This window comes from Pteronotus mesoamericanus, unplaced genomic scaffold (genome assembly GCF_021234165.1).
Source record: "Pteronotus mesoamericanus isolate MK-2021 breed Mesoamerican mustached bat unplaced genomic scaffold, CSHL_Meso_final contig_221, whole genome shotgun sequence".
In the NCBI taxonomy this organism is placed as follows: Eukaryota; Metazoa; Chordata; class Mammalia; order Chiroptera; family Mormoopidae; genus Pteronotus; species Pteronotus mesoamericanus.
The window spans coordinates 12854236-12881484 of NW_026555092.1; the positions used below are offsets into that span (position 1 = coordinate 12854236).

General features: G+C 50.0%; 1 protein-coding gene across 2 annotated transcripts in view; it reads right to left on the bottom strand.

Annotated features, from left to right (window-relative positions):
- The window catches only part of GRIK3 (glutamate ionotropic receptor kainate type subunit 3), a 210623-nt gene that overhangs the window by 91881 nt on the left and 91493 nt on the right, over nucleotides 1–27249 (bottom strand). The gene's annotated exons all lie outside the window — the stretch shown is intronic.

A 27249-nucleotide genomic window follows, 5' to 3' on the forward strand; every position in this document is an offset into this window, starting at 1 on the left:
CAATAAATGGTGCCCCACAGCCTCTCCGTCTGTGGCCCCAACCCAGGGCCTCCTGGGCACACATGTCCCAGGTGGGAGCTTTCAAAGGCAGAACCTTAAGATGCTGAACACACAATACAATATACAGGTGATGTATTAGAGCGTTGTACACTTGCAATCTATATAATTGTATTAACCAATGTCACCCCAATAAATTCAGTAAAAGAATGAAAAATAAAAGATGTGAAAATATCAGTACAGTTCACCACTGGCCAGAATCCACTATCGTTGTCTGCCCTCAGCCTGCCTACCCTGCAGGACCTCTGTACCCTTTCAAAACACACACACACACACACACACACACACACACACACACACGTAACATAAATGGTACCAAAGCTGCTCCAGGTCTACTTCCTGCTTACATACTTTGACCTCCTTTGGGCTCTCAGCTTGTGACTTTGCACTGGCCTCCTAGGAACAGACGGTACAGCCCAGCTTTGCCTTGGCATCCTCTGGTCCCTCCCAAAGCTCCCTGCTCACCAGGGAGGCTCCAAGCTGCAGCCCATGGCGCCTGGGGTGCAGTGGGGGAGCCTGGGTTTCCTTGGCTGGTAACAGTAGGCTCCTCTCTCCTGCCCACAGAGACATGGTTTTTCACTTTCTCTTCCCGCCCTGCCCAGGTTCTGACTTCGTCTACTATGCTGCCTTGGGTAGAACAGAGAATGGGCACCTGGGGCTCAGCTGGAGGGACAACTGTGTCCCTGCTGTCGCAGTCAGAGGGCAGGCATGCTAACATTTTCCATACGCTTGGGAAATTAGAATCTAAACAGAATTGAGCAGGTTTCTTTTCTGCAGGACTTCTCTGGGTGTTTACTCCGCTCACATGCAGACTCCGAGGCAAAGCGGAGCAAGCAGCATTTCCCAGAATTCCTTGACAACCATTTCCTGCCAGAAACCTTTTCTGGCAGAGCATCTCACCGGAAACAGGCTTTGGGAATCGCTATGTTACAGTGATTTGGGAAAAAGTACTTTTGCTTCTGAGGTGTGGACTATTTGAAGTCCAGGGCTGGGACCTTGATGTCTCAGTTCACTCCACACACCTGGCCCCCAGTGCTGAGCCTGAGAGACTAGAAAGAGCGAAGAAAGTATGACAGCAAAAGGGTTTGATCTACTTAACTCCAGGGGTCCAGCGTGACAGATTTGGTTTGTTACTGGACTGATTCTGGGATGCCAGCGACTGGTTGTTTTAACGTAGCTTAGAGGTGTGATTGCTCCGCTAGGTCCTCATTAGTGGGTGTCCATGCGTCTTTGTGTGTTTGTGCCCGTGTGCACGCACCTGAGCAGGTGTGGGCACACATCCCACCTGGATGGGGGCTCGTGGAGGGAAGCATGGGCAGCTGATTCATCGGCCTAATGCTTTGTTCCCCTCTCTCCAAGGCATTGGGTTGAAATAAAAGACTGTGACTTAATTTTGATCATTAACAAATAAGACTTCTTGCATCTTCACAGGCTCTAGTCTGTTACAAAGGAATTCCCAGTGACTGTGTCCCCCATAGACACCGCTGATGGAGATGTTCATTCACTCAGCCCTTCATTCAACAACAAACACTCAGGAAACACCTCCTGTGTTCCAGGCACCAGGCACACAACACATGTAACAGTAGGGGAGACCTCTACCCAGGTAACACTTTGTGTATTTCCCCAAAGCTCTTGCCGTAGGTTGAAATGAACTCAAACAGGTATTTGGTATCTAGTTTATAGTCTGCTTCTGCCCCCCGCCTCCTCCACTAAAATATAAGTGCTTTGCAGAGTTTGTTCATTGCTTTCTCTCCAGTGCTAGAACAATGCCTGGCACATGATAGACATTGATAAATATTTCTCAGGTATATATCAATATGTATGAAACATGCAAGTATAAACAGGTATGAAATGGCTAAACAACAAAACTCCAGAGAGGTAACACATGGATAGTAGCTTTGAGTCAGAGTGGCTACTTCAGGGCGGCAAAATGGGACACCACAGAAAAGCAAGAATGTATTCTAGAGCTTTCAAGTGGTGGTGGGGGGAGGGCGATTCTTTATTGGAGCATCCAGATCAGAAAGCTGAACACTTGTTGCCCAAAGCCGGAAAGACTCATCATTCCCTCTAGTCATAGCCATTCAGAAAGCCCAAGGAAGTTTGTAACAGGCAGGACAGCAGGTGCATTTGCAGGACTGGAGCAAAGTTGCAATCTCAAAGTTTGCATGGACGGTCAGCAGCCAGGAAGAAAAGAAGGAGCTTGCATTTTTAAAATACAGGCGTAAGGACACTGTCCGCTAAACCCTGCACTTTGAACAAATGCAGAAACAGGTGAGCAGAGGGACCAAGAGCAGTTTGGGAGTCATAATAACGAGAATCGCTAACACCTACTGGGTCTGCGTGCTAAGCCTCCTCCACTTACTAGCTCATTTAATCCTCACGACAACACCATGAAATGGGTTCTATGATTCTCATTCTTTTCAGAGGAGGAAACGGAAGCTTAGAGAAGATTGTGATTTGTCCAAAGTCACACAGCTTCCGCAGATCCAGGAGTCACACTCTGTTCTGAGATTTGACTCAGGGGCCTACGCTTGTAAACAGCACGCCGGTGCTGAAATACAGCATCTACCCACAACCCATACAAAACCTCCTTCCTAAGCCTCATAGGGGGCAGCGTCCCATCTGGTAGTTAACACCGGAGCCCGCAGAGTCCTTGAATCTGTGGGTTAGTCATAAATTAGTGTTGCTAGATTTACGTTTAACTATTTAGTAAACGGTGCACAGTTCTTTCTAAAGTATGGGTTCAGTCATTTCCAACTCATTCTTTCATTGCCTTAAGGTTATAATTAACAACAACAACAACAACAACAACTGTCAGGTATTTCCAAGTAGAGGGAATCAGGCCATGAGAATATAATGGATGAAACTGTGTTTTCCAAAAGGACAGATCAAGTAAGAGCCCCTTCCAACGTCCCTGTCCAGGCCGGGGTAGGCTGCCTGTCGTCTTGGCCCAGGACAGGGGTGTTCTGCATCATTCCCAAATGCATGTGGCCTTTGATGAAAGGCTGGCAGCCTCCAGGCTATGTGAGGGCAAGGGACAGGCTTTTCTCTGAGTAAGGACCTCTGTCCTGTGATCTACCGTCAAGTGTTCCATGAGATCTCCAACGCAACGCTTCTGAAATCAGATACAGTAGATCTTCGAATAACATCATTTTGTTCAATGTTTTGTTGTAATGTTGATGAGAGGCTGTAGGAATTTAACTCTTGTTTATATAAATTGTAAAACTGGTCTCGTTATATACGTCACTGAAGGGTATTTCACTGAAGTTCCAAGAACCTACTGGTGATATTAAGTGAGGACTTACTGTATGGTATTTTCCCTCCAAATCTACAATTTTCTTGGGCTTCCCATCTCAGGAAAGGGCACCAATGCCCTTCAGTGGTCCAGGCTGGGAACCTTAGTATCGTCCCTCCTTCATCACCCTTTGCCCTTCAACACACTCGCCAGCTCATTCCCTGCACCAGGGGACTAGCCTCCTCCTATTCTCCCTCCATCTCCACTCTCTCTTCCTAGTCCACCCTCCACGCACCAGTGAATCCCAGAGCACCAACTCAGTGGTATGACTGCTCTGCCTCACACCCGCCCGGGCTTCTTCTTGTCCAGAGGATCAGGGCCCCAGTTTTCTGACTTCCAACATCTTCATAAATCTCACCCCGCCTAACTTTCTGCTTTAACTCCCTCTAAACCTCTCTATGCAACATGTAGTTCATCACGTCAGACAGTTTCGCCATGAACTGCAACATCCCATGCCTTCGCTCATGACATTATGTTTCTTATTAATGATGACAAAGTATTAGATCCCTTCTCGTGCATCAGGTACTGTGCCAAATGTTTAACAAGCATCATCTTGTTTAATCTCTACAACATCCCTAAATATTAGATTCTCACTATATTATGAATGAAGAAATTGAGGTTCAATTTCTTGCAGCTACAGTTGTAACTTCCCTGCAGTTCATAACTGGAACCCAGGTGTGTCCAGGTATGTCCTCCCAATGTGACACTGATTGCTTCAATCTTTGGTTTGGCACTTACTTGTCACTATTTTCATGCTCATCCTCCAAGTGGACTTCAGGGCCTTCAAGGGAAGCTCGGAGTGCCCAGTATAGCCCAGAAAGTCAGCCAGAGGGATGAAAACCCGTATCTTTGGCTCTGTGTGACTGCCCCCTCAGAGCAGCCTTTCTCTAATTCATTCATTAATTCCACAAGAATTCATTGGCTACCTACTGAGTACAAAGTGAGTAGAAGCTGATTGAACAGAGGAGTAAAAGCGCTGAATGGGCAGAGGAACAGTCAGAGCAGAGCATGAAGGAGCCTGGTGATTTCAGCAAGCAGGCCCAGGCCAGACCTGGTTATGTGCAGGCCCCGCCCGCTAAGCCACCTCCTAGGCATCGGTTCTTCTCAGTCCCTGACTCAGAAAGATGTGCTGCCTGGAGGAACGACTGCTCCTTTCTCCAGCACTACTGTGCTCTGCTCACAGGTGACACACTGTGATTGTCTTCACAGCATCTCCCAGCAGGCCCTGAAGAGTCTTGTGAGAAAGCAGTGTCCCCGACCTCCCAGGCCCTGCCTGCCGCTCATGAGCATCCTTCTCTTCAGGCACATGGTGCAAAGTAAAGGATGGAACACCCCTCCTAGCCGGACAGCCAGTTCCAGTCTGGCCGTCAGCAGGAGCATGGAGGCTTGCTTCTGCTGGATGCAGGTTGGCTCCCAGTTTTCAAAAGCAAGGCCTATGTTCTGCCCCTCACCCCCTGCACTCAGCCCTGCCCAGGCTTAGGACCATGGCTGAGCAGGGCTGGGAGGGAATTAAGGAGCTGCAGCATCCTATCGCCTACAGCTTGTCTGTGCTGATGACATGCCCTGACTCTGGGAGCTCGGCTTGCCCTGCCTGGCTCCCTTGGTTAATGCCTGTTTCCCTGGAAGGACCAGAGCATGGTGGTCAGGGACCAGATTGCTTTGGTGCAGTTCATGTCCCAGCTCAGCGACTAACCAGCTGTTACCCCTCTATGTGTCAGTTTTTACATCTGTGAAATGGGAATTTTGCCTCCCAGTGCCACCGGGAAGTTTAGAGGAGGTGATAAACATAAAACCATCAGCCCAGTGCCTGCGCAGAGAGGATGTGCCTCGTGGCCCTGGTCCTCTCTTCCTGCTGCTCTCTTCCTGAGGCTCACAGTCAGGTCTGCTCCTGAATTTACAGTTCTGGGCCAGCCCCACCTTTTGCCCATGCCTGGTCCCCATCTGCTATGGAGATGTATTTCTGGGCCCCCAGCCCCCTGCATCTATCTATTTGAGACCTGCCTCTTCTCTCTACATCAGGCGGGTCCTGGCCTCGCCTATCCACCTGGAGTTACTGGGCTCAAGTCTCCACTGCGCTTTAGTTCCATGTTCAGCTCAGATCTCCTCTGAGGGGGTTGAGCCCAGGCTGACCCCTAGGGTCTCTGTGCCCCTCTATGAGCAGCCATGGCTGCCCCCATGCCATTCCCCACACCCATGCCTGGGTTTTGCTCCCGCCATGGCCCTCATGCTGCTTGCCTAGTAATGGTTGTGGGAGCCAGCCGATGGGCAAAAAAGAGGTTCCATTTCTCTCTGGGACCAATTTATGAGTTTTCAGAGGCAGCTCTGGCTCTCTTCTCCGCTTCTGCCTTGTCTGTGCCTGCCTGCTGCTCCCACCCACTCTATCGGCTGCTAAGATTCTGAAGGAGGCTGGAGAGGTGGGACTCACTGTCTGTCAGCCAGCCAGTTGGGAAAGCCAATGTCCAGCCAGATGTGTGGGGGGCGGGGGGCACAGCTTCTGGGGGGCTGGGAGGGCAGGAGAGAGGGTGAGTCCCGTGGGCAGATACTGATGCAGAACCGGCCCCTCTGGTGCCCTTTGCTCTTGGAAAGAGACAGCAATGCCTGGTGGTTAGGAGCGCAGCCTGGAGTTACATGGACCTGGGTTTGAGGCTCAGTCGCTGTGCCAGCTGATAACAGGATAGTGAAGCAGCCAGCTGTCCCCAGCTCCTCTGCCACCTGCAGGCTGCACAAACTCACACAAGCCTGTCACACACTGTGTGTCTCAAAGTCCTTAACTACAGATTTGGGTGGTGATCTTGCCAGTACCTGAGCAAAGTCAAGTACTATTTAAGGATTAGTATGATGCTCTGGGTGGCCCTGTAACGTTGTCTAACCTCTCTGAACTGCTGTCTTGATTCACAGGGGTCTGTGAGGGCAGGATGAGGTGCTGCACAGATAGCCCACAGCAGAGAGCCTGGCGCACAGAGAACGCTGAGCAACGGCAGCTGGTGTTGTTTTTATTACTGTATTTCATTGATTACAAATCACACTCTCACCCCACATTTTAACATCACTGAAATGCAGATGGGCCTTGCAATAGATGATAAGAAAGCACAGTGTCATAGTTTAATTGGTGGCATATTTTCTTTCTTAGGGAAGCACGTGAAATTATGTGTCTTACCATTAGTGGTGATTTAGAATTTGTGAAATCAAAGCAGACCAAGGCAAGAGGGAAAGTTCCCACAGAGAATCTGGCCCCGCTGTGTCCCAAGGGTATCCTACCTGCCCTGGCATCCCAGTGCCCCCACCCCCCGAGCCCCCTTCCTACCTTTCCTAACCTCCCTGACATCTGCCCTCTCTTTCCTCTAGGAGTGAGGTCTCCATGTCCTTCCAGACAAGGATGTTTGGAGCCTTAAGTAGACAGGTATTGCTCTGCTTTTATGCTGCTCACCAGGGCCCTGCAGAGAACAAGGCCATGTGGCCACAGCGCCAGGCTGAGGGTCCGTGAGAGCTGGAGGGTCAGGGAGTGGTTGTGCACTGGGATCCTGTCCTCACTGTCACTAGGAGGGAGCACAGTGGCGTTGCCACCCCCTAGTAACCCCAGGACAATGGAAAGACAGGATACAGGCCTGAGCTGGTTCAGTACCAGTCCCTGCAGGGACTTTCACAAGTGGAACGGGCACCTAGAGCTCTGGCTGCTTCGTGGTTTCTGAGGAAGGAGGAGGAAGCCAGGGACCCTCGGAAAGCCAAGATTTGGGGGTAGTCCTGTTGTGGGTTCTGTGCTATTGCTGGTGGCCTTTGTCCTCCTCAGTCAAGCAGTGTTCCCAAACCTTTAAAGTTCTGCTACTGCCTCAACTGCTTTGACCCCTCCCTTGGGATCACTATCCCTGGGGATTCCTTCCCTGATGACCCAGTCACTAAATGGTTAATGCCTGACCCCCTCGGGGGCTTTGATTGGCTGCTACCCCTCCCCTCCCAGACTGGTGATTACTTATACTGAATATCATCCCAGACTCCCTCAAAATGATACAGACCTTCAGCCTCCCTGGGATAGTCCATGATGTGGGGCCATAAACTTATTTAACCTCAAGGAAGGCAGCCTCCTTATATGGAGCAACCCTTCCAGCCTGGCCCTGGGCCTGGACTTTACATGGAGTTTCTCATTGATCCAAGAGGCAAATGAGGAAACTGAGGCTCAGGAGGTTTGGCCACTTGCCCAGGAAGCAGCTAGGCTGCACTTAGAGCTCAGATCTGTCTGCCAATGGCAGTTCCTTGTTCATACAGTCCCCGCTCTATTCCTCAATCACAAGCAGGGATCCAATCTCTCCTGCAACCCAGAATCCACCAACAAAGTGATGATCAAAGGCAGGAGATGACGCTTGTCTAGAGCCTGGAGTAAAGGGAGCCTGCGCTGGGCAGGGAGCGGCGCCCCAGCCCTCACCCTTGGTCTGCAAGGCCATTAAATATGCAGAATCTCATCTTGTTCTTGGGCAGCGGAGGGCTCCGAGTCACAGGAGGTGACATTGCTCTCCAACAGGTAAGTTGTTCAACAGATGGGCAGTCGAGTGGCAAAGAAATACATTATTAATGTTTCTGGTTAAATTAACTGATTAAAACCACCCCAGGTAAAAATGTACATATCAGCGCTTTGCCCACAGCAAATGAGGAATTAATGGAATATGGCTGTGTCTTTGTAATGAAACACAGACAGGGGCTGTCTGGAAAGGTTCTCTCTCTTCAGCGGCACTGGCGGGGGGTGGGGGGGAGGCCTGATCCATCTGTTAAAAAGACCTCAACTGATTGACAGCATGGGAAAGAGAAGCCCAAGGAGGCCTGAGCAGAGGCCTAAGGTACCTCGAGTCTTTTTTCTTTTTTATTGTTCAAATACATTTGTCTCCATTTTCCTGCCACCACTTTCCTCTGCCTTGCCCACCCCCACCTCCCACCCTCAATCTTTCCCTGCTTTGGCTTTGTCCATGGGAGTCTTTGACCCTTGATTTGCTGAGGCCAGCGGTGGGGATGGCTCAAGGCAGAAGCCGTGGGCCTCTCCCGAGGGGGGTGGTGAGGGGGAGAGGTCTGCATGGGAAGCAGGATCATGGGACGTGGCTCTGGCTCTGCCCCTGCAGACTTTACACAAGCCACATTGCTGGCAGGGCCTCAGTTTCCTCATCTGTAAATTGAGGTAGGGGGAGAGTGAAACAATCTTCAAGGCTCTCTAATTCTTGCCTCTCTCCCATCATAGTCTTGTAGGGTAGATCTCTGTGTTGACCTTGTCCTTACCCTCAGCAGATAACCTGGTGGGAGCTGAGCCCCATCTGCAATGTATCCAGATACCCCCCTGCCCTTGTGTGGCTTATGGGAAACCCCTGTTCTAGCACAAGCACAAAAGGACACTCACGTGTCTATGCAGTTGGTTATGTGCATACATGTGCATGCATATAACCAATTGCTCACATGTGTATACATACAGATGCACACATCTGGCTGACCCACACATACAAGCTTGCACACAGACACATAATACTCAGAACTCCCACACATGAGAGCACACGCAGGTGAAAGTAAAGGTGAAGCCCTGTCGGCCATGTGCAGGCAGGAGGGTGGTATGGGGCACACTCAGGTTGGGCACATTTCTGTGACAGGGCTTGAGGTGAGAAGCAGGGAGGGGGCTGCTGAGACAGAGGACCAAGGGCTACTTTTCTCATCAACAAAATAGGTTTTGTGCCAGAGTTTCAAGAGCTCCCAGAGGCTGTGACCCAATTCAGACAAGAGTGAGGTTTTGCATAAGTTGGCCAAGTAATCACATCCTGACTAGGGCTTCCCTTGATCCAGGGACCTGGAGTGGATGGAGTCCCACAACGCAGTCCTGGCTGCACCCCTTAAAGCAGGACTGGTGCTGTTATTGCTGACAAATACCGCCTACCATGCCAAGCGCTGCCGCAGGAGCTCTCCAAGGTGCTGACGGCCGGGGGAAGGGCGGGGGGGCGGTGCATTGGGAGAGATTGGCTGAGTTGTTTTGCTCCTCCTCTGCTAGCTTGCCAGTTGCAGGGAGGGTGAGGGGGGTGGGGGTGTGGTTGGGTGCCAGCCCCACTGTCCTATCATATACACTCCCAGCTAGCTGGGTGACATGCCGGGGGAGCAGGACGGAGGCATGAACTGGAAGCCTCCTAATGACTCCCAGCTTGCAAGGAGTCCCCATGAGGGGGTCAGCACTGGCATCACAATATCATTAACTGTTTACCCTGGGAAAGTTCACACTTCGGGAGACTGTGCTTGAGCTGTCAGAAACACTGCACACAGTGGTGGGGGCTCTGCCAACTGGGCTCCCCAGGGCCCAACAAAACAAACGTTTAGCAGGTGCCTGGCTCTCGAGCACACGTGCTCACACCTACTCACATGGGGCACAGCATGCCAACACAGAGATGCAAACAACCACATAGACTTACTCCCCAGACACACACAGAGATGCAGAGGCAGACGTGCACACACAAAGCCACACTCTCAGTCTAATAGGATAATGTCACAGATACTGAATACTTATTATATGCTGGGTATTATTTCCAAGCTATTAATACGATCACCTAATCCAATGCTCCTGACAATCCTAAATGATAGGTATTATCATGCTCCTATTTTTCATATGATAAAATTGAGGCTTCAGCAGGCAAATTCCACAGCTCTTACTACTCCCTAACTGAAACACACCTGCTCACCCAAAGGCATATGAAACTCACACACACGGACATATACACACAGGCACACAGAGGCAAACTTAGATTCACACAAGCACACATTCACAGAAACATATTTGCATATACACACAGCACAACCAGTTCCCTCCCAGCCCATGTACTCTCTGCCTCAGCCCCCCTCCACGTCCCCAGGGTCCTGGACATACTGCCCTAGGGAGCCAGCTCATGCCCTCCGAGTCCTTTGTCTGCAAGCTGCCCAGCTTGTGGCAGGCTACCTGGCTGATGTTGATAACAGCACTGGCAGCCAGTGAGAGAGAATGGGCTTTGATGGGGAGCAAGTCCAGATGGTGGCAGTAAGTCCCAGATGTTGTATGGAAACAAACATGCTGAAATTGGGAACTTGGCTCCAGCTTGGCTGGCCCTGCAGAGTGGTCTTCCCAAATGCTGTGGCTCTGATGAGGATGCAGTCAGGGCGGCCACTATCGCAGGTGCAGCCTGGCACAAAAGCCTGGCAACAGAGGGTAAAGGCTCAGCTTTAGGGCCCAGACTTCTCCAGAGCCCTGTAGAGCTCAGCAAAAGGCTCCCTGGGTCCTCGCAGCTGCAGGCGTTCAGCGTTGGTGTGGTGGGAGCCTAGCCACTGGGGCAGCCAGTGCCTGTCTTGTTGCTTCCAGGTCTCTCTGGGTCTCCCAGTGGGAGTCATCACTACTCGTTCACCAGATTTCTACTCACTGATTTCCAAGGTCACTGTCCATTGGTTCTCAAGGTTAAAAAAGATTGATGCTTTAGGCTAACTTCTCACTAACTTTCAAGGTCGTTGCTCATTGACACCCAAGGTTACTGCATGATGATTTGGGTAGTTATTGGATAGAGGTCCTTGAGACCATTTCCTGCTGACCCCTCAGATCACAGCGACTCTTAGGGCCAGCCCCCAGCATTCCTGGGGCCCTATTTTGACTAGGAAGGCTTGACTTTGTCCTCTGCCCTGGACTTTTGGGCTCCTGACGGTAAGGAAGTCCCCTGAACCACGGAGACCTCCTGTCTAGATGTTTAGCACCACGGAGAGAGTGGTGAGGTGGAGGGGTGGGGGCTGAGGGATTTGGAAGGTGGTATGTGTTTTGGGTGAACTTGGTAATTTACACATAATGCGCACACTTGAGGCTCCTCCCTCTTTCCCTCATTCTCTCTTCCTTATTCTCCCCCACCACTCCCATCCCCTCCTTTTAGCAGTATCTCCCAGGCCTGTTGAGAAGGAATCTACTCTTGTCTCCCTGGTCAGGGCTGGGGCCTCCCACCCCTCAGACTCCCCAAGTTCTCATAGTCATTCTCATTTTTTGCTCTCAAGAAATGATCTGATCAACCACCCTCTGACCAGGTAAGTAACTGAGTCTGCAAGGGTTCTCCTGGGGAATTTGCATGAAAACAGGTAACAAGCCAAAGAAGTGAACCTCTAAGAGAAGAATTTTAGAGAAGCTCCTTCCTGGCACTGAACAGACACATCTCCCTTCCCTAGATACTGCCTGAATTGCTAAGCAAGGAAAACATATACAAATAAAGTGTCATGTCCTGACATTTGATAATTTAAGTTGAATGTCGAAGAGCATCTGCTTAATTACACATGAAGACAGGCTCCAAGGGAGGCAAAGACCCCTGTTCCAGAGCGCTAACAGCCATGCAGCCCAGGCTGCGCAGACAGCGCAATTTGTCTTTTGAGGTTAAATTAAAGCCCACGTTTCATTTTTGACGCAACCCAATTCTTCTAGTTTTCTCCATCTACCTCCAGAAACCGGGGCCTTAAGTGGAAAAGATGCATTGAATAGCAAATGCAATTCAACAAATATTATGACACACTGTTCATCACGAGCCATAAATATTTAACGGTTCAACTTTATGGGCTTTTCATTTTGTTTTATTTTCTTTTTTGCCAGACGCAATGAATTTGGAGCTAACAGGCCCCCATGCCTTAGAACCGCCTGTGTCCTAGTTTGTAAAATGAACAAAGTGAATTTCGTTGAGGTGTTTGTGACCTCAGTCCATTGGGGCCACATTGCCTTATCTCAGCTCGGCCCAGCTGGCTTTCTGTAAAAAAATGAAAGTTTGATAAAGAGAGAGAAGGGGGAAAGGGAGGCAAGAATGGAGAGGATCAGCAAGCCTCCATTGGTCAATTCATTTCTGTTTAATCTACCTCCGAGCAGCAGAAAGCTCCTTTGTGGTGATGAGACCAAAGGTCAGTAATAGATTTCAACAGGTTCCACGAGGCTGTTGACTGCTTGGAGCCGAGTGGGAGAGTGGGAGGCTCCCCGAGAGGCAGGGGGAGAGAGATAATTGGAGACCCAGGGCCTCACTTTGCCCTCTGGTTCCTGGTTTCACAGATTTAAGAAGAAAAGGAGATTGTCAAGAATTCTGCCTCTGAAATTGTGTGTGAGAAGGAGAGTAGAGGTGGCAGCGCCAGGCCTCTCCAAGACCTGGCACGTGGCCACTTGTTCTGCTCAAAGAGAGTGGGCTGGGAGGGGGTTACAGAGCCTTGGAGCCAGGTCTGCTGGTTGGGAACCGCCTCTGGACCACTGGGAAGGCCTTGGAGTCACCCTGGAGGCTCCTTCAAAGCTGTGTCTTGATGGAGAAGCAGCCACCCACTCAGGGTGGAAGGAGGGAAGAGGTGAGTGGGGGCAAAGGCCAGGGAAGACAGATACTGAAGAATCTGAGTGAGCAATGCATCTGTGATAAGACAAGGTTTTATTACAGCCATGGTTTAGCCCACATCTTCCTCCACTCCAGGGATGCAGGTCCGAGGGACTCCATATCATCACTCCAACTTTTAGCTGCGGCTGCCCCGGTGAACAAAGGAGGTTGTTACCTGTGTACCAGATGTGTCTAAACAAAAGTGGCAGTGGCTTTGGGTGGTGGGAACAATGATGTCACTCCCTGCCACGCAAAACCACTGGCTCCCAATGCAGGGCTTAGAGCAGCATTCTGCTCACGTGTGTATCCAGATGGCCTCGTGGGACATCATTCTGACAGCAGGCTAAGCCAGACGTGGGGATGGAGGGCCAGCTGCCCATACCCTTCCTCACAACTCTCCCTGGATTCCCATCACCCAGGGGATTCAGCCTTTAAAACAAAACATCCCCAAACCTACCTCTTCAGCCTCATTCTCCTGTGCTCTCTGCTTTGGCCATAGTGGGCCCCTCACTGTCCCCAGTCACGCAGTAGGGAAATGTGGCATGATGGAGGTACGGTCAGGGTGTTCTCAAGGAAGGAGAGACTAGGGGCACCTTGGTGAGCTTGGGGGTACAGGTGTCAGAGAACACTTGCTGGAGGAGACAGCTTCTGAGTTGAACTTTGCAGAGTAAATCCTAAACATAATGAGAACAGCTCACATTTATGCAACACTCACCATGCTAGGCACATAATCGGTGCTTTATCTATGCCAATCCACTGAATCCTAAAATCTTTGCTACGGAATAGATACAATCATTATTAGTTTCAAGTTACAGATGAGGAAACTGAATCAGAGAGGTAGAAAGACTTGTCCACAGTCACCCAGCTAGTAAGGGCCAGAGGTGGGCTTCAGATTCAGGCATTATGACATCTAGGCCTGCACTTGAACCAGTCTGCTAAACTCTGTGAGACTTCGAGCCTTTAAAGACAGGGACTGTATGATTTCATTTCTGCATTCCTGGTACCCAGTGTGGATTCCAGCAGAGACAAGGCATCTGTGAATGTGAATGAATGGGTGGATAAATCAATGGATGAATGAATGAATTTAGATGTGTTTTGAACCCAAATAGACCCTGAAGATAACAAGCACACAAGATTACAGTACATTAGTAAAAACAAAAACAAAAACAAAAACACCCCCCCCCCAAACCCTTCTATTTGTCATAGAACAACAGTTCTCAAAACACATGAGGCAAAACTCCATGAGGCATGAATTCCTGGAAATGTTAGGCACAAATGGGTGTCCATAGTCACCTCTGGCCCATATGAACCGTGGTGAGTTTGGAGAACTCTGGGTTAAACAAAATTGAACAGGTTTGTTTAACCTTCTTAAGTTCTTTTGGTTGGTGAGCATCTCCTCGGACATGAGCCCCAACAAACAAAATTATTGAAGCACCTTTTTTTAGTCACCTGTTGGAATATAAGGAGTGATGTCTTATTTACTGCCATGTAACAAATTGTGCCCAGATGTGACAACTTCAAACAACAATAAATAGTATCTCACATAGTTTCTCTAAGTCAGGGATTCAGAAGCAACCGAGCAAGATGATTCCGGCTCAAGGTCTCACATGAGTTGCAGTCAGGATGCAAGTCTAGGCTGTAGTGATGGAAAGCTTGATGGGCTGGAGGGTCTGCCTCCAAGATGGCACACTCATGTGGCCAGCAAGTCGGTTTTGGCTGCTGGCAGGAGAACTCAGTCACTCCCCATGGGGACCCTCCACAGAGAGTTGCTCAAGTGTCCTTATGACATGGTTTCCCAAGCATGAGTGACCCAAGATCTTTTATGATCTTGGCATTAGGAACCAAAGACTATTGAGCCCACCACATTTTATCAGTTACACAGGGTGAGCGATACATAAAGGCGTGAATACTAGGAGGCAAGGATGACAGGGGGGCCTTCTTGGAGGCTGGCATCCAGACGACCTTCTGGTTCAAGCTTCTGAAGCTTGGTGATCGGTGTGCATCTCCTCTCTTCAGGCCTGCAGGCACACAGACTCCTACTGTGAACTATCATAGCCATGCCGACTGGCTACTTGGTTTTACCCTTTGTTCTCATTAGCTGCCTCTCTGAACCTTATGGAACCATAAACCCTAAGTGTCGGAGCTGAAAGCCATGCACTCCAAATTCTTTATCTCATGGATGAGGAAACGGAGTCCAATGAGAGCATGGAAATTGTAGAGTGTCCCAGAGAAAGTTAGTGACCAACCATGGCTTGCCACCTTTGTGTTCCTTCTGCATCACACGTGCCTGACAAGATGCGAATGTAAGCCCACCGGCCTGAAATTCCAGAGGTGCATCACACTCCTACCCAGAGACTTGAACTTTCTGCAGACCCGACCACAACGGACATGGTGGGCTCCGGGCCAGCATGGTATAAGTGGATCCCTTGTGGAGGTAGGATATGGGATAAATATTATGGGAGAGGCCCCCAGTAGCCCCCATTCATAATTGCCTCATTTCTCTGAGTGACTCTGCCACCACCATCCAAGGGAACAACAGGAATTAGGAGCTTTCTCTTCAAAACCTGCACCTGAAGACCCACTCTCCCCTCCCAAAATGAGCTGAGCCAACTGCAACAGAACTGGATACCCTGGTAAGTAGGAGAGCTTACCCTGGGAGAGCTGAGTGACCCTCTGTCTTTGGCATAGCTTGGATCTGCAAGCATATTCCCAGGTCCTTCTGGGCACTGGGCCTGCCCTTCTGGTCACTGTCACAAGTAGCTGGCAGAGCCAGATTCAGCAGGGTCTCCCCTCCGCTCAGTCTATTGGGACTCAAAGTTATTTATCATACATTTCTGTAAGCATGATCTTTCTCTAGAAAGCAAATTTATCAAATTATTATAGTAGACCTGAGATGACACTTATAACAACGGGATAATCAGGGAGATTCAACAAAGAGAAACACTGAATAGAAATAGAAACACCTGCCTGCCTTCACTGCTGAAATGAGCTCCGACCCAGTGCCAGCCTCCCCTAAAGGCAGGCACGAGGGGGCCTCACCACCCTGCAGGTCTCAGCTTAACCCTCACACTTCTTGAAGAGCCTTCTCTGATCACCTTCTTTTTGGTTTTGTCACCCTGTTGTCCTTCATTGTGAATCCTATTTGTTTCCTTCATGGTATGTAGCGCATTCTGTTATTACCCATGTGTTTATTTACTTGTTTATTGCTTCTCTCTCTTACAAGACTGCAAGTTTCATGACGATATGGACAATGACTGATTCCTCCTCTGTCCTCAGTGCCCAGCACAATGCTGGCACTAAAGGGACGACTGTCCTTTCTTTGGTAGAAGAGCGTTTGCCTTTGCCATATGCTCGAGAATCGAGACATCTGGAGGAAGAGTCCATCTTCCTAGTTTGGCATCAGGACCAGATGAGAGCTTCTCCAACCCACTCCCACAGCGTGGCGTGCACATCCCTTCTGTCTGGGTCCCAGATGTGGTGTCTCCAGCATCTGGCAAGCTGTCTTGCCTGTTCCCCCACTGGCTGGCTGAGCTGACTTGCTGAAACCACTCTTGTCAGCCCCCATTCCTCAGGAGTGAACTGTCCATGGCATCTTTGTCTTGTCCTGGTTGGATCTTCCGGAAGCTCTGTGTCAATCCTCTGCCAGCCCACTGCTCCATCTTGGTCCTGCCCGGGCACCTGAGGCAGGAGCCTTCTCTGACCTGATGTTTTGCTGAGACAGCTTGGCTTCATCAGCCTCTCCTCTTCCCGGGCAAACCTGCTCTATGCTTGGGGCTTCACTGGGGGCCAACATCCCACATGTCTACTGGCCTCTCAGCTTGTTTCTCCCTCCTATTCCAGAGCAAAAATAAAAGGGCCCCTTAGTTGTGAATTCTGATGCTGACAATTTCCTGCCATTTTAACTTAACTCTAATTTGTCTGAAATTAGTCTCTATGTGACTTAGTCTAAATCTTGTTTTACTTTTTATCACGCTATAGAACTTCCAGGTGTAGAGAACCAGCCCTGGGTTTTAGTTAGCGCCCAATCTCTAGACACTTGGTGAATGTCACTTCCAGCAAGTGACAATCTGTCCTGTCCTTTGGGAGCTGGATGTGTCTTGGTCCTCTCCTCCACCAGTGCAGGGGTTTAGGAGATACCCGAGCACTTATGAGACTTCCTACCGGGGACATTTGGAGTCTTGTGTGCTTCCTCTTCAGGTGTCAGAGGTCAGAGGACATGGAGGCAAGATTCCCAGGGTCTTTCTTGCCAGTGATCGTTTGGCAGCCACGATGATCATGTTCCAGCCAGTGGCACCTCTTCCATTAAGAAGCTTCTTGGCTAAAATAAGATCTCTAATTTTTTCCAAGCTGCCACTTCATGTTCATCTACTCCACCTTTTAAGAAGCTCTACCTTTTCCTTTCATTCTGAACATTTTTGTAGAAGGGTATAGAGGTAGTTACACCTGGTCACCCCTACCAGGGCATCTATAATCAGCTCTTGCTGTAAACACCCCGAGGCCAGGTACCAGGCCCGTTCGCTCACTGTGGCATCTCTAGCCTACTGCCTGGCACATGAACCTATGTTGAATAAATGTACCAGGATAACGGAGAGGGAAAGAGGTCACGGAGAATCCCAAATTGCTGCTAACACTAATAATCAAAACATGCCAAATGACACATTTTGATTCAGATACAATCACATCCAATATGTAGAAACACATTTACCATTCATTCTGCAGTCTGTTACATTCTGTTTCTGAGCTCTCCTTTTTTTTTTTGTGAATAGAGAACAAAGCCTACGCTAACACTGTTTGTCACTGAGCAGGCTGAGTTCTTTGCTTTCTAAACAGTCTGGCAGCTTGCGTGAGCCAAGGTGACAAAGCCCCGCAGCTTCAGGGTCTTGATTTTGTGAGTAGCGCCTCCCTGACCCATGCCACTCCCTGCCTCTCTGACAAGCAACCTCACTTTGCTCAAGGTGTCAGACCTCGGTCCACACGTGTCACAGCGAGTCACTCGTAAAGGTATTTTCATCAGTGTGCTCACTGTTCCACATTCATTCACATGCTGCCTGAACAGATTGTTGATGGGGGAATGTTTTCATGTTGCCAAGGACGCAATATAGACCTAAAGGTACCTAGGTACTTCCATACAGTTGGCATCTTCTGAAAGAAGATGTTATCACTAATTGGTAATCAATTTGACTTTTTTTCACATCTGCCCCTGCTACCATTATTTTCCTAATTATATCTGTTTTCTTCTGGTTCATCTGCAAGCCAGTTAATCCACCCACAAATAACTGAGTGGCCAAATCATTATAAAAGGTACGATATTTTTGGATGCTCTGGCTGGCTTGAGCCAGAAGTCCTTTATGTGTTTACACACTTTTCTCCAACATTACTTCCAAGTTCAGGGGCATTGAGGTATAGTAGGAGGGACACAGGGCTGTGAGTCAGAACTCACTTAAGTATGTTTTCTCCATCTCCTCTACCCATTAGACCAAATGAGTTGCGAGTTTGCAGAGGGGGCCCTTGCTGCCCCTCCCCTCATGCTTCTGACTCTTCCCAAAGGAAGGTGAACCTTCCACTTAAGCCACTTGCCCTCCTCTGTCCCCTCCTATGCCCTGCTAAGGGATGAGGAATTGTCATCATGAGTATTCAGAGTCCACTGGGCCATATTTCCTAGAGGGCAGGTACGTGTCCAAATGGTCAGGACCCTCAGCTCTCTGTTCCAGTGTCTCTGTGAGTGGGTGGGTAGGTGGGGACAAGTCTGCCTCAGGGATTGGCCATATTAGGCAAATGTGAAATGAGAGAGAAGTATCACTCATTCAACAGATACTTATTGAGCCCTATACCACGTGCCAGGCAAAGATCTGGACTCACGGAGCTTACCATCCAGTGGAGGGAGAAGAAAAGAAAGAGGTAGATATATGTGTGTTGGACGGCATTGAGTGCTGTTGAGAAAAATAAAGCTTGGGATGGGAATGGGGAAGGATCAGAGGGGGTGCAGGGCTCTTTTCTATAGAGAGAGATCAGGAGAGCATTCGTCAGCAGAAATGCCCTTTCAGCAAAGATCAAGTTCATGGTGAACCTGCCCACAACTGATCACTGCTTACTTTCCTACGATCTCATGAACTATATAACATTTTCAGAATTGAACCTGAGACTTTTCCTTGGAATTTTTAGATTCCATCTTTGGAAAACACTATGCCACCTCCTGTGTTCTCACCCCTCTCTAGTGACGCCTCAGTCTCATAGTCTCATGGGAGCCTCATTTGTGGTCTTCTGTGCTTTGGGCTACAGTTCAGCCAGGAGAGTTGAGTTGTTCTAGTCTGGACAAAGTATGCTCTTCTATTTTCTTTACCCATCTCAGGCTTTTTAGTTCCCTCCCATCAAGGCTTGCTTTCCTCTCCAGTCTGACGATGATTCTCTTTGACAAAGAAGGGTTGAAAGTTCCTCTTTGCATTATTTATTTGCCCCTGTGGCCAAAATAGCCCCATTCCCTGTCTCTGGGATCTGTGTATAGATTTTCGCTGTTGTTGTGTTTTTCGGTGAGACTCAAGTTTCCAGGAGAGCACATTTAGTGAAAACAAGAAAACTGCATGGCAACAGCGTTTCCTTTTGAAATTTTCAGAAAGCAATCTGAGAGAGTCAGGGGTGGCGAGTCTTTCGGTGCACATCAATTTGCGGTTAATTGGTTTAGAATTCATTAACCACATTTTTCTGCCTGCCTCTGCCTGTCTCTGGAATGGTGCTTGAGTTTTCCGATTCTTTGAGTTGCCAAACTAATAATTCACCTACTTTATTTCCTGACTCGCAGTTAGTTTGTTTTAGTCTAAATAATGCATATTCAGCTTCATTAGCATATATTTGGATCATTTCCGACTTGAAAGTATTCAATCCCATCAATTTACCATTAGCGGGATCATTCAGCAGGGAAGTTCCCCTATCTGTCATGCTTGTTCAGGCATTCTCCTCCTCTTTATTGGGTGTAGGGGCAGGGCAGGGGAGGGAAGACAGGGCAGGGGACAAGAAAGGGAGATGGTCTTCCCCACAACCCCAGACTCAGAGGACCCCCTGCAGGCATGGGAGGAGTATAATCTAGGTTGCTTGTCCTGGATACTAATATTTGTAGATTAAGGAGGCCAGAATAGGTAACAGACTATGGGGAGTATGAAGGGTTTTTTCCTCCCCAACCAATGCTCTGGTTCTCCAACTCCAACTGGGTGTCCCACAATTCAATGCAATCCTGACACTAACTACCCAGAGTCAGCACAGACCTCACAGGTTAAGACCTTGGTCCCACAAGACTCTCCTCCTTCAGAGGGCGGTTGCAAGTCCTGGGCCATCTGTACTTCTGGGACGCTGGCTATCAGGTTCCACAATTTACTACAATGGCTCCGAGGACTCAGAAAAAGAGTTTGCTTACATTTACCAGTTTATTATAAAGGATGCAACTCGGGAACAGCCAAATGGAAAAGATGCGTGGGGCAAGGCATGGGGGCAGGGGTGTGGAGCGGCACGGCTCTCCAGGTGCTCCCCCCTCCTGGCACCGCAGTGTGCTCACCAGCCCCAGACCTGGTAGTTTAGTGGTTTCTATGGAGGTTTCATTATATAGGCACAATTGACTAAATCATTGGACACTGGTGATTAAACTCGACCTCTATCCCCTCTCTCTTTCCAGAAGGTTGGGGAGGGGTGGGATTGAAAGTGCCAAGCTTCTAATTCAGGCTTGGTCTTCCTGGTGACCAGCCCCCATCCTGAAGCTATCTAACGGTCCACCCAGGGTCACCTCATTGGAACAAAGGATGCTCCTATCACCCTTATCACTCAGGAATCTCCACGAGGTTTTAGGAGCTTTGTGTCAGGAACTGGGGACAAAGACCGACAATCCTGTCCACAGTGACACTCTCAGTGGGTATTTGGGCACCCAGGATTGGGTGTCCAGGGGCTCTCGACATTCAGGTTGACATCAATAATGAATTTCATTGGAGGAACATAATCATGCTGCCAGCATCCACGAGGCCATGGAAGTACCACGGAACTCACGAAGTCTGCCACACTTAGTGGTGTCAGTCATCAAACAGATACGTGCATGTGGATAAAATATCACAAGTCAATTTATTAGATGCTCTCTTGTTTGGCTGGTGGGCAATGGAGAGGAAGGGATTTAAGAACCAAGGGAGTGCTAACCTACTCTAAGTATGACAGGGAAACCAAGACCTGGAAAGGAGGGGACCAGATACGGAGGAGAAGAAAAGGAGGTGCAGGTAACAGGAAGGGGAGCCAGGAGTGACTGAAGAGGTGACAGCAAAGAGAAGAGAGAAGTGGTAGCAGCTTTGCTGAACTCCTGCTCGGTCTCCCTAGATTAAGTGTCTGTGCCTTCATTCGGGAGGGAGTGTGTGGTGGGTGTGTGTATGTTAGTGCAATGGCAGGCCAGGCGGCCTCAGCCCCGCCCTGGGGGAGATCTGTTACCTTTGCAGCTTTCATACATAATTACAATTTGTACTAAGTTCTATCAGAGGGAACAGCTTTGGGAAACCCCGGAGAGAGGGAAGAGCCCAGCTTCTTCAGGAACTGAAACAGTGGGGCAGGCCTCTGGAAGAAGGGGAGATTCAGAAAGTGTTCAGTGACCAGGAAAAGAGAGGGACGACGTGGGCGTCTGCAACAGGAGAGCAGAGGGGCTGAGTCGGGAGGGCAGTCGGGCCTCTTGGACATTTGTCTGGGTTACAAGCCAGGAAAGGGAGCACCCCCGCCCGGGGCCCAGGGAAGCCCCAGGGAGGGGAGTAGAGGGTCAGTTGTACAGATTGGACACAGACTCTTGTTTAGGAAGCCGGGGGAGAAAGAGCCTTGCTTCCTCGCCACCCTGGGCCCTGGTAAGAGAGGCTGCGCTGGCCCGGGGGGTGGGAGGAGCCAGAACCTACAGACGGGATGATGGAGCCAAAGGGGTCTTGGTCGGGGGGTGCCGGAGTCCCCGGGACTCCCGGCGGAGGCTGTGCACACACATCTAAGCCAGACGGGAAAGGCTGTACTACTTTATCAGTCAGTAGCTACCCCTTTCTATATATTCCCTAGAAGCCTTATACTGGAAAGCATAAATTAAGCTGAGCAACCCCAGGGGGACTTTCCATGACTCCACCAACCTGTCACCAAATGAGAAGCATGTCAGGATGGAAGAATCTCAGAAAGCTGGAGGGTAGGGGCTGTGTGGGGGGAGCAGGGCAAAGACAGAGGCTGGCCTGTCTAAAGTAGGAAATGGTGGGCACGCCCCTGGGCCCACTGCGCTGCCTCTAACCTGGGGCGAGGACAGGAGACAGGACCCGGTCTGTGCCAGGCAGTGGGGGTACAGACCTCATTTCCTTCCTCAGGAAGGGCTCTAGGGTGTTTCCCGCTCCCTCCAGTCCCCCTGAAGCCCAGGGCTGAATCACTGACCACACAGCAGGGGGCTACAATGGTGGTACAGTCGGGCCTTGCCTTGTGGTTGCCAGGGAAAGAATCAATAGTGTCGGTCAGGAATTCCCTGATGTCTGCCTTTCTCTTCACTGGAGAAACGCATTTTCAGCTTGGACCGATTCTCCGGGTCCTTCTCCTGCTGAAAGGCCAGGAGATGAAACGCCCCTCCTAGGTCGGTTGTAAACTCAACGGTGTTGCCCGGCTCAGCCCAGTTCCCTGAAATTATGTCTGGGCCTCCCCCACAAGCTGCCTCTTTCAGGACAGGAATCCTCCTCCCCACCTCCTACTCTGCGGTCCTCTGATTGGAGCCAACTCCCTGACCACGGTAACGGTGAGAGGTCAGCCCTCGACCCCAAGCTCGACCAACTGGGTCCTTGTCTGGGCGAGGTCTTTCAAACGAGACAGGAGAGCAAAGGCATTTTGTCTCAGAGGGACACTGGAACAAATGAGAGCCCAGAGTTCCCAGGGGCTGCGATCCTGACCTCACGGACAGGCCACTTGAGAGAATGAAGTTGATTCACAGGGAAAAGCTGGGACATGAGTCAGAGCAAGATGGGGACAGAGACACTTGTCCCTGGTTCCAGCCATCCCCAAGGCTAAGCCAACCCTGCCCTTCCTGCATTTCGGCTCTATGAGCCAATAAATGCCACTACTGATGCGTCAGCTTCTTGATATGAGGTTTCTGTCACTTGCAATCAAAGCCTAATGTCCCTCTCACACCCAGTGCACACAAGTGGAACATGAGAAGCTGATCGTGCACACACAAAGAGAGAGCCGGTGGGGGAGGCACACTCCAAGGGGTGGGCCAGGGTCGGGGGGCCAACAAAATAGAGTGGGAACAGAACGCAGTCTGAACAGCAGCCTTCCGCTTGGGGGATGGTTCCACGGGAAGAAACTCTCCCAAACAAAGCAATCAGGACCCTCCCCTTGGCTTTGTGAGTTTGCAGGCAGAGGGAAAAACCCTTCTGCAAATGGTAGAGAAGGCCAGGCTGACTCGGGCTGCACCGCCCCAGCTCGGCCGAGGCCAGACTAGAGCAGGGAAGCTGGTCCATGCTGGAGGGGTGATTCGGGAAGGGAACAACTCAGACGGTACAATGTGGTATCTCAGACAGAGGTTCTCACCAGCTCCTCAAGGAAGAAGAGGAGGTCGAAATGGGTACTAGAAGCCCCCCAGGGTGAGCTAGAATTGCTGTTTATAATGCTTTTTAAGTTAACTGCTGAAAGATTATAAATAGTACTTAGTCATTGTCAATAATCCTCTGGTCTTCATAAAGTTTAAAATCAGGGAACTCCTGGCCCACCCCACCCCCAAACCTACCTACCTTAATAATTGCTGCCAAGACTGTATGCCCAGAATGTTGCTGCTTTTTATAGAATGGGGGAGAGGAGTTCCACGCGAATCAGAGAGGGCAACACGGAAACAGCAACAGAGACCGAAGACGCTCCGCGGGGAGAAATGGTCTACCCCCAGCCTCCGCTGAAAGCTGTGTGGGGCCATCCTGACACAGCTATCCTCACAAATGAGTCCCCTCGCAGGGTCGTCAAGCCCACATCCCACTCATGCAAGTGTCCACCTGTTTTAGGAGTGGTATACGCAGAGGTGAATAAAACAGATAAGGCCTCTGTCTTCAGAGACTCATGTGACAGGCGGGGACAGAAGCAACAGGCAAGAAAACAAATCAACTGCCTTTTGACCCAGCAATCCTACTGCTGGGATTATACCCCCAAAATCCTGAAACGCCCATTCAAAAGAATCTATGCACCCGTGTGTTCATAGCAGCATTAGTTACAATAGCCAAGTGCTGGAAACAGCCTAAGTGCCCATCAGTAACTGAGTAGATCAAAAAACGATGGTGTATTTACACAATGGAATACTATGCAGGAGAAAGAAAGCAGGAATTCCTACCCTTTGAGAGAGCATGGATGGAACTGGAGAGTATTATACTAAGTGAAATAAGCAAGGAGGTGAAAGACAAATACCATATGATCTCACCTATACCAGGAACCTAATCAACAAAACAAACGAGCAAAATAGAACCAGAGGCATGGAAACAAGAAACAGACTGATAGCAACCAGAGGGGAGAGGTGAGGGGGATAAGGAAGAAAAAAAGGGGAAGGATCTTGTTAAAGAACAAGTGTAAATGACCCATGGACAAGGACAGTAGGGCGGGGATTGACTGTGGGGGGCGCAGGGGGGTGGTCAGGGGAGAGCAACGGGGATAATAGAGCAACGATTTAAAAAAAATGAAAAGAAAAAAAAACAAACCCAAACAAATCAAGGAGCAAGGCAAGTACAGACTCCACAAGTATCTAGGATTCTTTCCTGTTCAGTATCTCCTGGAATGGAGATTGAGGCTCAGAGACTGTAAGAGACTTGCCCCCAAGCAGCAGCCCCAGGGGATGGAACCCAGCCCCCAACTGCTGAATCCCAGCTGATTCTCTGCCTCCACTCTATGGCCCCAGGGATGCCCTGTGGCTCTATCCAGAAAGGCCCAATGGTCTTTTAAGGCAGCTCCTGAAAGGGTGTCTCACTGGTCTAAGTCCACCTTGTACCTGGTACATGGTCAGGGTAATAATCATATTGCCAGTGACACTCCTAGTTTACATCTGTCATCCTGGAGTAATTATTGATAGATTATTAATGTTATTAATAGAACCTACCTTCACTTGAAAAATAAAATGTTATTGTCCTCCCCCCCCCCCCCCCCCCAATTCATGGAGTACCCAAGTCTCTACATCCCTGGAGCATCTTAACACCAGAACCAATGCTTTGTACCTTTGCCTCTTCTCCAGATGTTGGACCACACGAGGAGTCCTGTCCCATTCTGCCCCGGGAAACCTTGGGGCCCACCTCCCTGGACACTGCCCAGCACTGGAGAGGCCTGACATTGGGGAGGCATCTCTTTGGGTGGCCCTCCCTGCCTCACCCCTCTGCTACCCCCAGCCACGGCTCTGCCTGCCCACTGATCCCCGCCCCTGCCAAGGGTTTCTCCTGAAGACAGAGCTCACACCCATGGGTTAGAAGTTTCTGGAGAGAACCAGCCTTGCCCTGGGCACAAGGAGGCATCACTCAGTGTTTGCCGAACTGGAGAGAAAACACAACACCTTAGATGAACTACATCTCGGACAGGAGCCCAGGATTCTCAGTTTGACCCAAGCACACATGCCATTGAAATGTCCCTTCCTCCTGAGAAAATGTCATGACACTTGCCACATGCCCTGGGCCCCTGGTCTTATAGAGCCCCTGGTCTCCTGAGTTTTGCCCCCATGAGTGTCTGGCTTCTTGGCCCTCAGCTTCCTGGACTGGGATCCCTGTCCTGCCCCAGAAATGACAGGGGCAGGCACAGTCTCCTGTGACAGAATGATTTCAGCTCAGTGTGGACAGCAAGGGTCCCAGCCAACTGGGAGGCAGGCCCCAAGGCAGGCAACAGCCCTGTCTACCTGTGCCCATCATCTGCGCGCCTAGAGCCCTCCTGGTATCCCAGACAGCACAGCTGGGCGGCAGCAGGCGGCCTCTTCATGCAAATTAAATAAAACAACCTTTTTATCTGCTGGCTGATTCCCTCTTTTGAAGAAATCAACTACAAATTCATTTTTTGGGAGAAGCAATTATGATGATGGATGGAATGTCAGAGAAAAAGGGAATCAAACAGAAACCAGGGGCCCAGGCTGGGGGGAGGGGGGCAGCTTCACAGAGCAGAAGAGTGGAGACAGTGTCTTTCAGCTCCCATTTGGGCTCTCTGGCTGCCCTCCCTTTCCCCTCCCCAGTTTTGTGGAGTAGGAACGCTGCATAAGGGGCTGCTCCCACCACAGTGACAGTCCACTTTGGCTCTGTAAGAAGAGGTCAAAAGGCATAATAAGAGGCATAGCTTGCATCGATAAATCATGAGCGCTTATTGTGCCAGGCACTTTCTAGGCATTATCTCGTTCAATCTTCACAACTGCTGTGCAAAATAAAGACGAATTTACCCATTTCATAGGTGGAGAAAGAGAGATGCAGTAACTGACTTGATCAAGACCATGCAGCTAAGAGGGGAGCGGAATTGGGGCCCCACTTGCATCCCACTGCAGTTACAGCCCTAACAAGGGAAGGCCCTGGAGACCAATTAGGCCATTACCCCTCCCACCCTGCCAGTTTCCAGGTGGACCAATCTTTGGAGGAATCTATACATTTATTCAACAGTTTCATGCACAGTGCAAGGATGCAAGAGCTCCAAGTTCATCGTCAAAGCCTTCTGCTACCCTAGCCTGTGGGTTGAGAAAGCTGGAGAACAGAAAAATCCCATGGACTTGACACAGGACCTCAGTGGACGCCCAGCTCCTCTGCGCTAACTATGGTCACAGCGGCTCTCTGTGCTGGACAGGACACCGGAGCCGCTACAGTGGAGGGACTCACATGAGGCCCCCCCAGCGCCAGCCCAGTGCCAGGAACCCTGGGCGCTCCGGGAAGGGCTGAGCGGGTGGCAGTGTCTGCCAGCCTGTCAGTTCTGGGGAAATCCTCCACTGAGATGAGTCTGGGCTTCTACTTCAAAGGTTCCTCCAGTAAAGACCTGCTAATTGTTTGAAACACATTTTCACTGACATGTGACTTCTCTCTTTCTCTCCAAACCTCCTGTGAATTCCAGGAGAGCTCAAGCTGCTTCTAGCCAGGGAAGCTGTTCCCTTGCCTAGAGCCAGAGGGAGCCTGGGATGTCAGGGACCAAACCCCAACCCATTGTTCCACCTTCCATGGACTCCCGGGGATGTGCCATCTCAGGGAAGTTGAGGTGGCACCCTGGGTGCGGTTAACCCTGGGGAGGGGACTGAACCTGAGAGGGTGGCAGGAACCGAACCCGTGGGGCTCCATGACCCAAGGGTTTGGCACTCACTGCAGATGCCACCCACCTTTGGGTGATAATAGGTTACTCATCTATTGAAAACAATAGCCAACAATTCCAGGAGGCTTGCTATGTGGCTGGCACTGTTCTAAGTGCTGTATTATTTTCATTAGAATCCTCACTGCAACCCATGAAATAAGGAGTTTTGCAGATAAGGACACTGAGGTACTGAAAGTCTGAGTAACTTGCCCCGGTCTCTGTCCCCTGCTAAGCAGGGCAGATGGGACTAAACCCTAGGCAGCCGGT